Source organism: Xenopus laevis, chromosome 9_10S (genome assembly GCF_017654675.1).
Source record: "Xenopus laevis strain J_2021 chromosome 9_10S, Xenopus_laevis_v10.1, whole genome shotgun sequence".
NCBI lineage: Eukaryota > Metazoa > Chordata > Amphibia > Anura > Pipidae > Xenopus > Xenopus laevis.
The window spans coordinates 13,574,442-13,590,479 of record NC_054388.1 but is presented as its reverse complement, the minus strand read 5'-3'; positions in this window follow the sequence as shown (position 1 = coordinate 13,590,479).

The following is a 16,038-nucleotide window of genomic DNA, read 5'->3' as shown; positions in this document are numbered from 1 at the left end:
CATGCACTCTGCCCCTGTGTTGGCCTATGGTCACTTACTCTGCCCATGTGTTGGCCTATAGCCACTTACTCTGCCCATGTGTTGGCCTATGGCCACTTACTCTGCTCCTCTGTTGGCCTATGGCCACTTACTCTGCCCCTGTCTTGCCCTATGATCATATTATTTTTCTGCATTTGCTACCATATGTGCAAATTTGCAGTTACTCATAGCAACCAAATGCTTTGCTTATTCTAATTCGCCTAATTCTAATGTTTGAGTCGTGGACTACAACCCCCACTGTGCATCAGTGCTTTATATGCAGAAGAATTCAGGTAGTTGTAGTTCAGAAAGGATGTTTAGTTGGGATGGCTTACTGTAGTGGTATAATACTTGCTCCCTTGTGGTACTGTCTCTTGTATTTTGCAACTGTTTTTGTATCCTTACTGTAATTGGTGCCCTATGCTAATTGTTACAATGTGTATCCCATGGCAATTAGAATTTATGAATATCGTGTGCTGGTTTTCTATGAATGATTTAATCCTGATGTGGTTTCTGTCACAGTCCAACTAAAGTCAATCGGTCACAGTTAATTGCTCATTGATGTGTTACTGAGCTGATGTGGAATTCTGCAGTGTTAGTATGTGAGTCCCTATTTATACGGAGCTCCTACATACTGACCAAAGCTACGGCAAATCACAAGATCCAATGACTTACAGCCTGATGCACCTCCTCCTATGCCAATACTTCTTGGCCTGCTGCTATAAATCATGTGTTATATCCTCATAACTTTGCATACAAACAAAACTTTTGCTCAACAGAGTTATAGCGTGCACCTGTGATATTAAAATGCTGCCCTAATTAACTGGTTTATATATTATTATACTGTGCTGAGTTCAGATAATCGGTGTTTTTACCTGATTTATGGTATTATATGCTGATAAAGGGATTTATGGCCAATTATAAAGAACTCTAAGCAGATATACTGCTTTATATCACGGGACAGAGTGCTGCTGACTGTTTTATGTAATCCTTTGAAATCCTTTCTGCAGAAAAGTGTTATATTCCAAAATATTGTTCTGTAGTCTGATAATTTGTATCCTCCTACAGAATGTTTTGTACAGATTTGTACATATTTGGTGCTGTATCACAATATACCTTCCTATATGTGTTACTTTATCATGATTACACTGGCTGTTTTGTTGCCTCTGAATTTCTGTTGTATATGTCTCATAAAATTTTTAATATTCTGTGTAAATAATAGGGCGGATAGATTTAAGTTACGTATATATATATATATATAAAATCCTTATTGAAAGCAAAACTAGCCTATAGGGTTTATCGAATCCATATGCAAATTAGGGATGGGAAGGGGAAAACATTTTTTACTTCCTAGTTTTGTGTCAAAAAGTCACGCAATTTCCCTCCCCGCCCCAATTTGCATATGTTAATTAGGATTCGGATTCAGTTCGGCTGGGCAGAAGGTTTCAGCCGCATCCGAATCCTGCTGAAAAAGGCCAAATCCTGCCCAAATCCCTAACCGAATCCTGGATTTGGAGCATCCCAAGTGTGTGTGTGTGTATATATGTGTGTATATATATATATATATATATATATATATATATACTACAGTGTCATACTAAGGGTAACACAGTGTGTTGGAGTTCATTGGCTCATTAAGAAACAGATTTAATTACTTGTGCTAATAACTTGGCCTTGTGAAAAAGGATTATATAATGAAACCCTTTTAAAATTGCCCCGTTGACAAAAGCACAGCCGCAAGACGACACATTGTCAGCTCAACGGGATAACTTTTCTTGTGGATCCATCCTGACTGCGTATAAGTGTGTTCTGCAAACAGAGATAGTGGCAGGCACATTCTATTTCCTTCTGCTGATGCATCTGTTGTATTTATTGTAACTTTCCCTTTATTTTCTCCCATTGGCAGTTTGGTCTTTGCAACACAGCATTTTATTTAAATTGAGACACCCCCCTGCTCCTATCTTTTTAACTTTAAAGCTCTTCACATATGTAATAAGACTCAAGGGAATGAAGGGTAAGTTAAACCGCATGTTGTACTGTACCTGTTCTTTGATGAACAGTTAGCTGGATAGATGTATTGAACTTCATACAGAGGTCCATTGTTTGTGCTGTGTACATATTTGAATTTTGAATATTTTGCTGTTCTGGCTACGGATTGGTTTATTGCTGCATCTGCTCCAGTGCTCTCATTGGCTATATCCTGTGAATGTTCTGATGCTTTGATTTGTTACCGGTCGATATATTCCTGTTCATGCACTGATACTCTAGTGCAGTGTTTAGTACTATTATTAGTGATGTGCGGGTCAGCAAAATTCAATCCGCCCCCAACCCTAACCTGAAAAACCTTGACCCGCACCTTGACCCGCACCAGTGTTGCCTTCGTAGGACCCACACCCAACCTGTACCCACATCTTCTTCCTATGTAAGCTACTTCTGTTCACCCTGTTTCCAAGACAGGGAATCTTAGGGAGCAATGGAGGAGTGTACTTCCACCGTCTGACCTGCACCCAACAATAGCTGGTGATGGTTGGCCAATTTTCAACCTGAACCCGCCCATCCAGTGGTCAACCCGCACATCACTAGTCATTATGTCCCTTTTTATTGGGCTCCACTGACAAAAGTGAGATTGTGATGGCAGCTGGGAACTAGGGATGCACTGAATCCACTATTTTGGAATAGGCCGAACCCCGAATCCTTCGTGAAAGATTTGGCTGAATAGCAATCCGAATCCTAATTTACATATGCAAGTTATGGGGAAAGGGAAAACATTTTTTACTTCCTTATTTTGTGACAAAAGTCACACGAATTCCCTCCCCGCAACTAATTTGCATATGCAAATTAGGATTCGGATTTGGTGCATCCCTACTGGAACACTGCAATGCTCTCATTGAGTAAAGGTGGCCATGCACTATAAGATTCGCTTGTTTGGCTAAGTCACCAAAGAAGTGTATATTTAAGGCAAACTAAACCCTAAACATGAATATGGTTAAAAATGCCATATTTTATATATTGAACTTATTGCTCCAGCCTAAAGTTTCAGCTTGTCAATAGCAGCAATGATCCAGGACTTCAAACTTGTCACAGGGGGTCACCATCTTGGAAAGTGTCTGTGACACTCACATGCTCAGTGGGCTCTGAGCAGCTGTTGAGAAGCTAAGCTTAGGGCTCGTCACTAATTATCCAGCAGAAAATGAGGTTGGTCTGTAATATAAGCTGATGCTACAGGGCTGATTATTAAATTCTGATGCTAATTGCACTGGTTTCTGTGCTGCCATGTAGTAATTATCTGTATTAATTACTAACCAGCCTTATATTGTGACATTTCTATTCTATGTGTACTGTATATTGTGAGTGGGTCCATAAGCTTAGTAAGTGACAGCAGCACAGAGCATGTGCAGTGAATCAGCAGAAAAGAAGATGGGGAGCTACTGGGGCATCTTTGGAGATACAGATCTTTACTGCTAAAGGCCTGTGGTTGCTTTGGGCTGGTACAGAAGCCCAAAACATAATTTACAACATTTCTAGCTACTTCTTTAGTTAAGCTTTAGTTCTCCTTTTAAGATTTAATCCGATTGCTGGCCCTAGGGCCCGACAATCAGATTACAACAGTGGGTATACCAGCAGCATGGCATCAGCTTGTGTGCAGACGCATGGAGCAGATATGGGGAAGTAAATACATAGTTTTGTGTTTTAATGCTGAGATTTCCACTCAGTGTGTTTTCTCTGCAGGCAGGCCTGGATTTGTGGCAAGGCCACAGCTCCCCAGTGCTCCGGTGTACCTGCACTCACTAGAGCGATGCAGGCAGCGGGTGCTAGGACCGCGTGGCCTAGGGGCGCCCGCCGGTCAAATCCGGCCCTGTCTGCAGGCAGAGAGAAGGTGAGGCACAACCTTGTGTGTTAGCCAAAAGGTCGGTCTGTGTTTATGGTGTGGCCATAAAGGGCTTTATGATGGGGAATGACTTGGATTCTTCTTGTGGGTAGAGTTCTCCCATCTGATTAAAATGGGATATTCTGGGACTGTCTGGAAGTGCATTTTATTGCTTTCAATTACCAGCTATCTGATTTGCTCTCGTTCCGATAAGTGGGTTTTCTTCAGTAAAGGAAATGGTCTGCGGATGCCTTTTTCAGTGTGGATCCTGCTATTTCTATGGGGTCTGTAGGAAAAAAGTAACATTTAATAGGAAAAAAGGGAATTGCAAGAAGTATAAAGTCCCTGCATCCCAGGGCAGATGAATTATTTTATTCAGCATCTAAAAATAAGCTGCAAAGCTGTTGAACTAATAACTTTTAAGGTCCCTTTCCCGCATAAACAATAACTGATTGAAGAAGGCTTACAAATTCCTTAGTCTGACCCTTACTATTCTTCTGTGCTGATTCTGCCCTGTGTCCCTGCTGAGATGCCGTACACACCTCACTGAGGCAGCCAAGACAAGACAAGGATTGGGGAAGGGAGTTCCACTGAAATCCCTTGATTGTTTGAGTTCACTCCTTGGATTCTGGTAGTTCAAATATTTGCTAATTAACCCTGAATTTAAGTGGTTTCTGAAGCACTGATCATATGCTCAAGTTGATGTAGCGGTGCCAAGTGCAGGGACTTATTTTATTAGTCCTGACATTTAATATATATTTACTGCTGCTCTGTAACCACATAGATAGGACTTCTATGCCTGCAGGTTGGCCCTAAGGGTTTCTTAATGATGTACAGTTGTATGCATATTTATATAGTTCCATGTGATCTTTTATACAAGCTTTACTGGCCCTGTGTCCTTTTCTGTTTGATTAGAAATTCATATTTCCTACTTTTTATGTCATTTTTGAGTTTACGGTTTTTATTGCCTTTGCTAAGATCTAAATTGTTGCCCCACATTCCTAGTTTAATATGCAGCACAATTCTCCAACCGACACTGCTGTACACAGGTAGAGAAAAAAGATTTAGGGTGGTTTAACCTCTCCATAAAAAAAGATCAATTTCAGTGTATTCATATTTAGGTTCTTCTATTTATATTCATAAGTATGCCACTGGAAAGTTGAAGATTTTAATTATTTGGATAAAATGGAGTCTATGGGACGCAGCCTTTCTGTAATTCGGAGCTTTCTGGATAATAGGTTTCCGGATAAGGGATCCCATACCTGTATTCTATTTATGGTAATGGATACTGCATAATACTCATTATTATAGACCAGGGTCCCCATCCTGCAACATTCAGATGTAAAAAGAGTTGAGGAACAACTCTTGTGCCTGGCCGAACTGAATCCGAAGCCTAATTTGAATATGTAAATTAGAGGCGGGTAGGGAAATCACGTGACTTTTCGTCACAAAAGAAGAATTTTTTCCTTTCCTGCCCCTAATTTGCATATGCAAATTAGGATTCGTATCCAGTTCGGTATTCGGCCGAATCTTTCACCGGGGATTCGGCCGAATCCCAAATAGTGGATTCGGTGCATCCCTAGTTTAAAGGCTATGTGTAAATGTTATCCGTCTGTCGGTCCTGTTCTCTGCACTAATGCTTTTGGAAACAAGCTGAATGACAGATGACTGCTACATTGTTTCAAGAGACACAACCAGCAGTGCAGAAAGAGACAAAAAATAGTAGTTACACGAAATGTATAATAAATGTATATTTATTACAATTTGCTACATGTAGTTGATACATTTCTCAGCAGTATCTGTGGAATATTAGCAACTATTGTATCAAATCAACAGCTGCCTTTAATGAAACTCCGGGATTCTGCTCAGCAGCGACAAAGATAACAAAAACAAAAGGTGGCATAAGACGCACCGATATTATCATACAAAAACATTTTCATACGATAGTCGGATCTTTCTTGGAAAGAACTTTTTTTAGAGTTGGCGACCCCCACCCCTCCCAGAGCTGTTTTAGAAAGACATAAGAAGATAAAAAAAATGGCTTTAGACTTCAACATTAAAAAAAAAAAAAAGACAAATAGAAAATACAAAGCAATTGCAAAAAGTCTTTATTTCTGGTGAACTACAGGTGTGTGGGATCCATTATCCAGAAACCTATTATACAGAAAGCTCCAAATTCCGTAAAGGCTATCTCCCATAGTCTCCATTTTAGGGATGCATCGAATCCAGGATTCTTCGGGATTCGGCCTTTTTCAGCAGGATTCGGATTCGGCCGAATCCTTCTGCCTGGCCGAATCTAATCCGAATACTAATTTGCATATGCAAATTAGGGGCGGGGAGGGAAATTGCGTGACTTTGTAACAAAACATTTGCATGTGCATATTAGGATTCGGATTCGGTTCATAATTCGGTCGAATCTTTTGCAAAGGATTCGAGGGTTTGGGCGAATCCAGTGGATTCTGTTTTTTTCAGCAGGATTCGGATTCGGCCGAATCCTTGTGCCTGGCTGAACCGAATCCTAATTTGCATATATAAATTAGTGGCGGCTAGGGAAATCACGTAACTTTTCGTCACAAAAGAAGGATTTTTTTCCACATTTTCCTTTCCTGTCCCAAATTTGCATATGCAAGGATTCATCAAAGATTTGGGATTCGGCCAAATCCCAAATAGTGGATTCAGTGCATCCCTAAGGTGACCATAGACGCACAGATAATATCGTACGAAACAAATTTTCGTCCGATATTCGGTGTGTATGGTGGAAATTGGACTGGACGGAAAATTTTGATCGGGTGCCTTTGAAGGTACTCAAACATCAGCCATTGTTAGAATCTGAATCGTCAGATACAGGTAGAATTCTATTGTTTATATCTATATCTGACTATTCAGCTCTACACGTGTGTATTGAAACGAACAATCTTTCTTGGAAAGATCTTTTCCAAGAAAGATCGTAATTGTTACGTCTATGGCCACCTGTACTAAGCACAACTCATCAGGAACAGCCCATAAGTTTGCTCATAGCCTGTACAGAGAGATCCCATAAAACTATGGCAGCATAGGTATTCCCTGTACTAAGCACAATTCAGCAGGAACAGCCCATAAGTTTGCTCATAGCCTGTACAGAGAGATACCATAAAACTATGGCAGCATGTACTAAGCACAATTCAGCAGGAACAGCCGCATAGATTTGCTCATAAACTGTACAGAAAGATAATGTAAAACTATGCTTATATTTAATTCTCCATTTACACTCACCAGGTAGAGTAGAACTCAGGTCCCCACTGCCTCACCCACCAGGTACAGAGGAATTCCTTTCCCATTGAGCAATCACTACATATTGTGAGTTTGTGCACGAGGCTGGTTTGGTTGCCCTTCTATGTATTGAAGTAGAGGGACATTTCCTAATATTGTGTAACATTGTAGACAGCTGTTTCCTTCCTTGCAGCCTAAAATTGCGTGTCTTGTGTAAATACGATAGTGGCTGTAAATACGGAGTGTAGTTCTGCCACACTGACGGCAAACACTGGCATCAGCGGGTGGGAGGGGCTTATTTCAGTGATGGCTTATGGGCTGCAATTTGGAAACCGCAAAAGCCCTGCCCCCTTGGCACATCATTTATCTGTTATCTGGCTGGCATGCGTCAGCATATTGCCATTAGGTGTCTCAGTCTTTCCTCCTCTCTGTTCTGTTTCTTACAAACCATATTATTGCAGGCTGCTAGTTGATTGTGAGCTCTTTGGCCTGGTGCAGAGAAACAAGCTTCAGCACTCTTTAAGGATGACTGTTGTGAAATATTGTTCTTTGGTAAACACGCATTGCATAAGAACACATTGACACTAACCTTCACCCCCTTAGGGCCCGATTCTATTGCGTGATATTTACATATACAGGATTATCAAGGCACGTGAATGAATCACAGCATTAGGCTCTGACACCCTCTCCTTCCCTTATCCATCTGGGAGAGGAATCCATAGCAGCTCTGCTATAATTAACCCAGTGTGTCATTGATTGTAAACTCGTTGCAACACAATCTACATCTTGCTCATCAGAAGCACGAGGCACAGACTACTTCTCAATGCACAGATCTGACTTCTGCAACCCAACATAAAGAGATTGCTCTACCCCATCCCTTAAAGGAGAACTAAACCCTAAAAATGCTGAACTTATTGCACCAGCCTAAAGTTTCAGCTTCTCAATAGCAGCAATGATCCAGGACCTCAAACTTGTCACAGGGGGTCACCATCTTGGAAAGTGTCTGTGACACTCACATGCTCAGTGGGCTCTGAGCAGCTGTTGAGAAGCTAAGCTTAGGGGTCGTCGCTAATTATCCAGCAGAAAATGAGTTCGGCCTGTAATATAAGATGATTCTACACGGCTGATTATTAAATTCTGATGCTAGTTGCACTGGTTTCTGTGCTGCCATGTAGTAATTATCTGTGTTAATTACAAATCAGCCTTATATTGTGACATTTCTATTCTACGTGTACTGTATATTGTGAGTGGGTCCCTAAGGTCAGTAAGTGACAGAGCATGTGCAGTGAATCAGCAGAAAAGAAGATGGGGAGCTACTGGGGCATCTTTGGAGACACAGATCTTTACTGCTGTAGTTGCCTTGGGCTGGTACAGAAGCCCAAAACATAATGTACAACATTTCTAGCTACTTCTTTAATGAACCTTTAGTTCTCCTTTAAACACAGGGCTCATATACAAATACACATACTGATTGGCTAACTAGGTTCTTATTTAAGCGAATGGAAACCAATGCAGTCTGCAGCGTGCATCACAATTCCTTTTGTAGTTAACCACACAGATTCAACGTAGTATGTACCCATACCCATGGATGGGAGCTGCCCGCTGCTGTCTCATACTGTGCTTTTTTGCCAGTACTAGTACCAGTTGCTGTTTTCAGGTTCTCCAGTAGGGTGCAGCATATCAAAAGTCCTTCATTGTTTCCCCCCCCACAGCTTTATAGCGATTGGCTGCTGCAGCGTGCGTTCATATCTGACTTGCCGGATCACAGCTCAGGGCAGATAAGAATAATAACATCTCAGTGGCTGTAAGGTTGCTTTGGGGAAGTTATCTCTAGCCACTCTGGTGAGTTCCTTTGCACCTTTCACCAGTTACCATTGCTTCCAGGATCCCTTCTCTTCTATCCGCCTTTATTTCCCTCTTTGCGTGTGGACTGGCCCTTTTAAAGGGTTAATTCTATTGCCAGTGTAAATGCCACAAAACATGGATTGGACAGTATGTCAACAATGTAGAAGTTTGTGAGTTTTTTTATTTTTTAAAGGATATTGGTAAAACAGCTGCTGCTGGCCTCCTCTTGAATGACTACTGAAACCACCACACACTATTTTATCCAGTGTTGTGCACACTTACTGATACTCCTGCATTCTGCTGAGTACGTATGGACATCCAGGGCCTAGAGATTACAATCATTTTCACACCCAGTAGTGTGATTGTTTTTTAGTTTGGGCTAGACAGGGGGGAAGGCTGCTAGTCACACACTAGTGAGGGCACGTTATTGTCACTGCAGATAGTGACGCCAGCAACAGCCCTGCACATAAAGATCTGCCCCGGGGTGTGAGAGTAGTGGGGGAACAGGCTGCACAGGCTGGAAGAGTTTGGGTTTGTAGTCAAAACGACACTGGTAGATCTGGCCATTCCTGAGTCACAATGATATTGCCTCTAGTGTTGTCACCAAATTATACTGCACTTACACACCCAGCCCTTACACCGGCACTGCATTCCTCTATGATTTATTTATATAGTAAAGGCACCATGCCAGTATATTACATGTATTTGCACTTCATGTGCTGCTCATATGGGTGATATTTAATCAGCTCTGGTGTCTAGTAATAAAGGTGATGACAGATTGGGTGGCAGCCATGGCACAGTGTGTATTATTAATGTATTAGTAATGTGGGGTAGTGTTTATAGGAACACAAGATCACGTCAGAGCCTTGACTGTGGGATAGTGTATAATAATAATAATATTAATAATAAAGCCACATGGTGTCAGAGGAAGGGCAGCGCCTGTGAGTTAGATTACTTAATAAAGAAGAAGGACCCCAGAGCCCTTTTTAAAAACTGTTTTCCTTCATGGTGTCCCCATTGTTTCTGGCTCAACTAAGGTACTGTTTTGTTGGTATACTGTGTATGGTAAGGCAAGATATGATGGAAGGGACTGTATTGGTGGTATAGTGTGTATGGTAAATGGTAAGGCAAGCTGGTATAAGGGCAAGGCCAGACGTGGCGTTTTTGCAGCGGTTTTATGTTGAGTTTTTTTTAAAAAAAACAGCCAATCGTAAATACGCTTCTGAAACCACATGCGACCATCAACATGCGTTTTTCATCACGTAGGATTTTCCCAACATGCACTTCTCATTGTTCTCATTGAATTTGGACGCCATATTTAAAATACGGTGCGTATTTACGTAAAGTGTGGTTTCATACGTGCAGATCCCATAGAGTCTATTGATTTGGTAGTTTCTTGACGTATTGGCGTTTCTGCTGAAAAACGCCAATACTGACGTCCTGTGGCGGATTTCAGCTTGCAAGCGCCCTGTGTGAATTGCCATAGTGCGTTTTCCATTAGTTTCAGTGGGAGTGCAGTTTATACGTATTTACGCCTGGCTGTTCTTTTTTTAAAAATGTAACGTAAAAAACGCCCCGCAAAAACGCCACGTCTGGCCTTGCCCTAAGGAAAGGTATGGGAAATCAAAGCACTGGCTCCAGGGAGAAGTGATAAAGCAAAGCTGTGAGTGAATGGAGATGAGAGTATAATTATGGCATTGCCAGCGTGTTTGTATATAGAAATATAAATCCCAGGGTACCTGTGGGGCAGGATTAGGCCAGGCTAATAAACAGGAAAACATTTCTTTAATACCCTGTTAACCTCACACAATTATTACATATAAAACCTCTCTACGTTGGCTCAATGAATCACTTGCTTTTTGGTCACATGTTTTCATATCCCGTGTGACACCTACATACTTGTGTCACTGCCTGCCGCTGACAAGTCAGATGAGTGTGTGTCCTATAAAGGCTACAGCTCTGAATAGATGCACAATCCACATCCTGTGTGACTTATTAGTCATTATTAGATTCATTGGGAACACTCTGCAAAGTAGCAATGCAGTAGCCGTGAAGCATGAGGGTTCTATGTGCCCAGTTGTGAGAGGTAGAGTCCTGTAAACGGTCAGGTACCACTGGAATATCTGCAAAGTCGGGTCTCAGGCAAAAAGTCCCGATTCCCTGGCCTCCAAACATTTGAAAAATGCAAAAATTTGTGCCGCAGGCGATTTTTTATTTTGGTCATGCCCATTTTATAGCCACACCCCCTAATTTCCATGTCCATTTTACAAATTTGGTAGGTTATGAAAGTTTGAACACATTTCTGGGAGTTTTAGTGCAATGTTTTATGTATTATTATGTGAATTACCCTTTAAGCTATGGGCCTCTGTTCTCCCCAGAGACCCGCTTATCTCAAATAGTTAAAATTGTATTTTTGCTTATCTTTAATTGTTACAAAGGTATCCGAGTGCAGCTGCTGGCTGTTCTGGGCTCTCTGCCTAAAAGGCTCTTATTTAAGTTTCAGAAATGTTGTATCTTTTTCTTGAGTCAGTGCAGGAGATCAAAGAGACATTTCAGTAAGAAACCCAGGACTGCAGGCTGAGCTGTCAAAATCTGAACTGTCCCGAAGAAAACGGGACAGTTGGGAGATATGTCCTTCCCACCCATCCACCCACCTTTCAGTTTTTTGTGAAGGTTCTAAAGCTGGAGTGACTTCACTTCCAGTTCGCGTGTCCCCTGGGTCTGAAGGTTAGTTGGCCTATTGCGGGTCGGGTTGCGGATCAGGGGGGGCGAGGGTAATTGTGGGTTGTGGGTATCGGGTATGAGTCAGGTACGGTAATAAGAAAATAGAATTGCGAAGGACTCTAGTAAGAGGGTAGTGTTCTTCATCAATGTGCTAGGAGTGTATGCACTTACAGACTCGGAGGTATGGTATATGGGGCAAGCTATTTTTCTTGCACTAGGTGGGGAGGTGTAGCATGAAATGCTTTCCCCAGTCTGTAAGCAAGTGGTAGCTACAAGAAGAGAAGGAATTAGAGAGAGAATATATAGGGACAAATTCACTAACCTCTGCAAATTCGCCAGCGACGGCTTCGTTCACAGCGCAACACTTCGCCAGGCATAAATTCACCAGGACAACGCTAATTCACTAAAATCCGAAGTTGCGTCCAGGGTGCGCTAGCGTCTTCTAATTAGCATACGGCTGGAAGATAAAGTATACAATGGATGTACAGTATATGTTGCAGCAAATACATTACACTACAAAAGCCTGGGAAACCTTAATAAAAGAAAATAAAGTTGTTATATTGCCCTACACATGAGCCCAGTGTATAGTTTATGTGCTATATGTAAGGAAATGTAGGGGGGAAGCCAGTTACCCCCCAAAAAATGTACGCTCTTTTGCAGCCTATCACCCTGAAAAAGGAACTATTTTTTTGAGGAGCTCCTATCTACTCCATTGCACTTCGCCTGGTCTGAGGTGGCGAAGGCAAGTCTGGCGCAAGAGGTAACGTTCAGTAAAATCGGCATCTTAGTGAATTTGCGTAGTTACGGGCATTCGCCAGAGCGCATGGGAGCGAAGTACTGCTAGAGTCTATCTCCTTTGCTAGCGAAGTTACGCCAGCGACCGTTAGTAAATCGGCGAAGTTCCGAAATGACGTCATGCTGACGAATTTTCGCCAGCATTAGTCACTTTGCCCTTTTATTAAATTTGCCCCATAGTTGGGGGTACAGGGATTCTCTGCGGTGTTGCTGCACAGCACAAAGTAGGCCTAAGTGAATGTTTGTGGGAGTAAGTCAAAGGTAGCAACTGCAGTGACGGCGCAGGAAAGGTGCAGCTCCGATGAGTCAGAGGTGAGATGCGCCTGTATCCTAATTAAAGGGCCAGCTAGACTTAAAGGGGTTGTTCACCTTCCAAACACTTTTTACAGATTGTCCTCCATAAACAAAGACTTTTTTTCAATGCTTTCCTTTTTTTTTTATTTTTTATTTTTACCGTTTTCCCAAAATTTAAGTTTAATGTCCCTGTCTCCCGGGGTTTCAGTCTGGTAGCTCCGTGATCCAGGAGCATCTGCAATGTTACAATTTGCTACATTTAGTTGATACATTTCTCAGCAACATCTGTGGAATATTAGCAACTATTGTATCAATTCTAACAACTGCCTTTAGGGGATTCTGCTCAGGAGGGACAAACATAACAAAGGTATCAACTAAATGTATCAATTTAAAAGGTTAAAGGGTCGACAACCCCCCCCCAGAGCCGCTTTTAGTATGTGAAAAAGGAAACTTTACACTTCAATATTAGAAAAACAATCCCAATTAAAAAATAGAAAGTCATTGGAAAAAGTCTTTTATTTCTGGTGAACAATCTGAAACCAACTGAACTGGAAAAACACCATATATATGTTTTTTACTCGCCAATTCCATGGATTGTGTGTTTCCAGACATAAGCACAGGGTTGTGATTAATCTGCATCGAGCTGCTATTTGTGGCAATGTGTACAGCATCTCTATGAGATCTCACATCACGCCATAAGCTAAGTGGCTTACAAACCATGACGTATAAGTTGTTAGGTATATGACAAACAGTTGCGTTTGTGATTACGCACAATTGGTGCCTGCTCTAGAGCCATAAAATAATCCCCTCATTATCCAGACCTCCCATTGGCTCCTCATTTTTATTTTTATTGCTAGTGCTTTTGTAATAGGTTTCTGATGGATTCACCCACCATGCAATCAGTAGTCCCTGCAGGATTGGACTCCAATCATGTCCTGTGGAATGATTTTGTGTGTGTTTCCATACAGACGCATAACAAGTGTATCACTGTGCTGTCCCACAGACTTATGATCAGCCAATGTTACAGTATCACCCACAGTAGCCCCCCACCCTGTCTCATTAATGAGTAGTTTGGTTGCACTGATTCTTTGTTGACTAATAAATTGTGGTGTTATTGTGGCATCCTCCTCACCTTGTGCCAGAGCAATCCTGCCCATCCCAGACATTCTGACTGTGCACAAAGTGGATAAAATCATTTCTGGAGTTTATTCCTAATCTGTTCCGCATTCTACCAAAGCAGCTCTTTAAGCAGTGTGTGGTCTTAGCAAAGTGCTCCTGGCTCTCCATCAATAGAACAGCCGATAAAAACATAAAAGTTTGAAGCTGTTTGGGAGAGAATACAAATGACTTAGTGCCATTTTACTTGTATAAGGGACGGGCCAAGTGAGTCCAACACCCCATTCTTCTCAGGGTAAACCATAGTGATCCAAATGACTTGACACTACTGAGAGGTTGTGGCATGTGGGAGCAAGTAACTGTAATGCCCTATACAGATGGCTGAGATTCTAGTTATCTGTAGAACCGGATCTCTGCAGCCACTGGGACAGAATGCTCTGTTATACAGATAGCTAGAATCTCAGCCATAAAGCAGGGCAGGACTGCTGCTTAAAATAGGGATCAGATAAGATCTGTGCAGCCACTGGGAAAGAATTCAGTGTTATACAGATAGCTAGAATTTCAGCCATAAAGCAGGACAGGACTGCTGCTTACAATGGGGATCAGATAGGATATGTGGAACCACTGGGACAGAATGCTCTTTTATGCAGATAGGTAAAATCTCAGCCATAAAGCAGGGCAGTACTGCTGCTTACAATGGGGGTCAGATAGGATCTGTGCAGCCACTGGGACAGAATGCTCTGTTATACAGATAGCTAGAATCTCAGCCATAAAGCAGGGCAGGACTGCTGCTTACAATGGGGAAGAGATATTATGTGTGCAGCTACTTGGACAGAATGCTCTGTTATACAGATAGCTAGAATCTCAGCCATAAAGTAGAGCAGGACTGCTGCTTTCAATGGGGATCTGAGAGTTTCTGTGGAGCCACTGGGACAGAATGTTCTGTTATACAGATAACTAGAATCTCAGCTGCCATAAAGCAGGGCAGGACTGCTGCTTACAATGGGGATCAGATAGGATTTGTACCCCTGGAACAGAATGCTCTATCTGATCCCCATTGTAAGCAGCAGTCCTGTCCTGCTTTATGGCCAATATTGTTAGTATTTTCAAACAATTACAACTTTTTCCATTAAGGGAATGATACCCATGGGTTTCCTGTCATATTGTTTATGTTGCAAGAATATATACACTGTAGAATCATTCATAAAAAAAACCTCTTTTGTTTGTGTTTTAGTTATATAACATTTAGGAATATCTTGTATTCTGAAATGAAACTTCCCATAATTAGGCACAGGCTGTATGTATATATAAAGGAAGGCATGCACCTGCTTTGTGCTGGGTTGCTAAGCTCCTTACAGCAACCAAACAGTTTCTCATTTGGCTTAACCTGTTCCACCTGTCCTACCAACACTGCGCTCCACATTTTATTCAAATTAGCCAGGTTTAGTAGAACTGGCTTCCACTTGTACAGCTCAGCACAGAGCGCAAGGGTCAGCTCTTGGAACCAGCTCTCTCTCCTTCAGCCCCAGGGACCAGGTAAATCAGAATATTACACGCAAACCCTCGCTCGGCATTAATTTATTCTCCCATTTCTCCTTTCTCTCTCCATAGAGTGTCGCCTGTAGAAGTGTGTAGGCTGTGCATTATGTAGATAGCATCTGAAATGAGTTTTACATTGTGCTGGAAACATCTGTATAATTTATGTGGCGCAAATGGATTATTTTGCAGGATGCATATAAATACGGAATAGGCAGTTGTTTCCAACTTCATTTCGCTGAGCATGTGGCCACTTTTCCGCTTATTCCTTTATTAGGAGCCTTCAGCAGCAAACACAACAGTCCTCATTTGCTTTTGAATATGAACGTTTATATTTTATACAGTATTAGAGTTTCTGGTTTTTTTTTTTGCTGTGCTAGGTAATTGTATTTGGGGTCATCTTTACACCCATTGGCCCTTAGAGCAAAGCAGACTTTGCGGGACCCCAGTGGCACATCTGTTATTGCACTAAAACTCACAATGCTTTCTGGGAGGTGCTGATATTAAGTATTACTAAGTATTACTGTTGCTGTTTGCTGTCTCTTTTTAATTGCTATCACTCTTTCCCTACTGCTGGTACCCCGCTTTGTCCT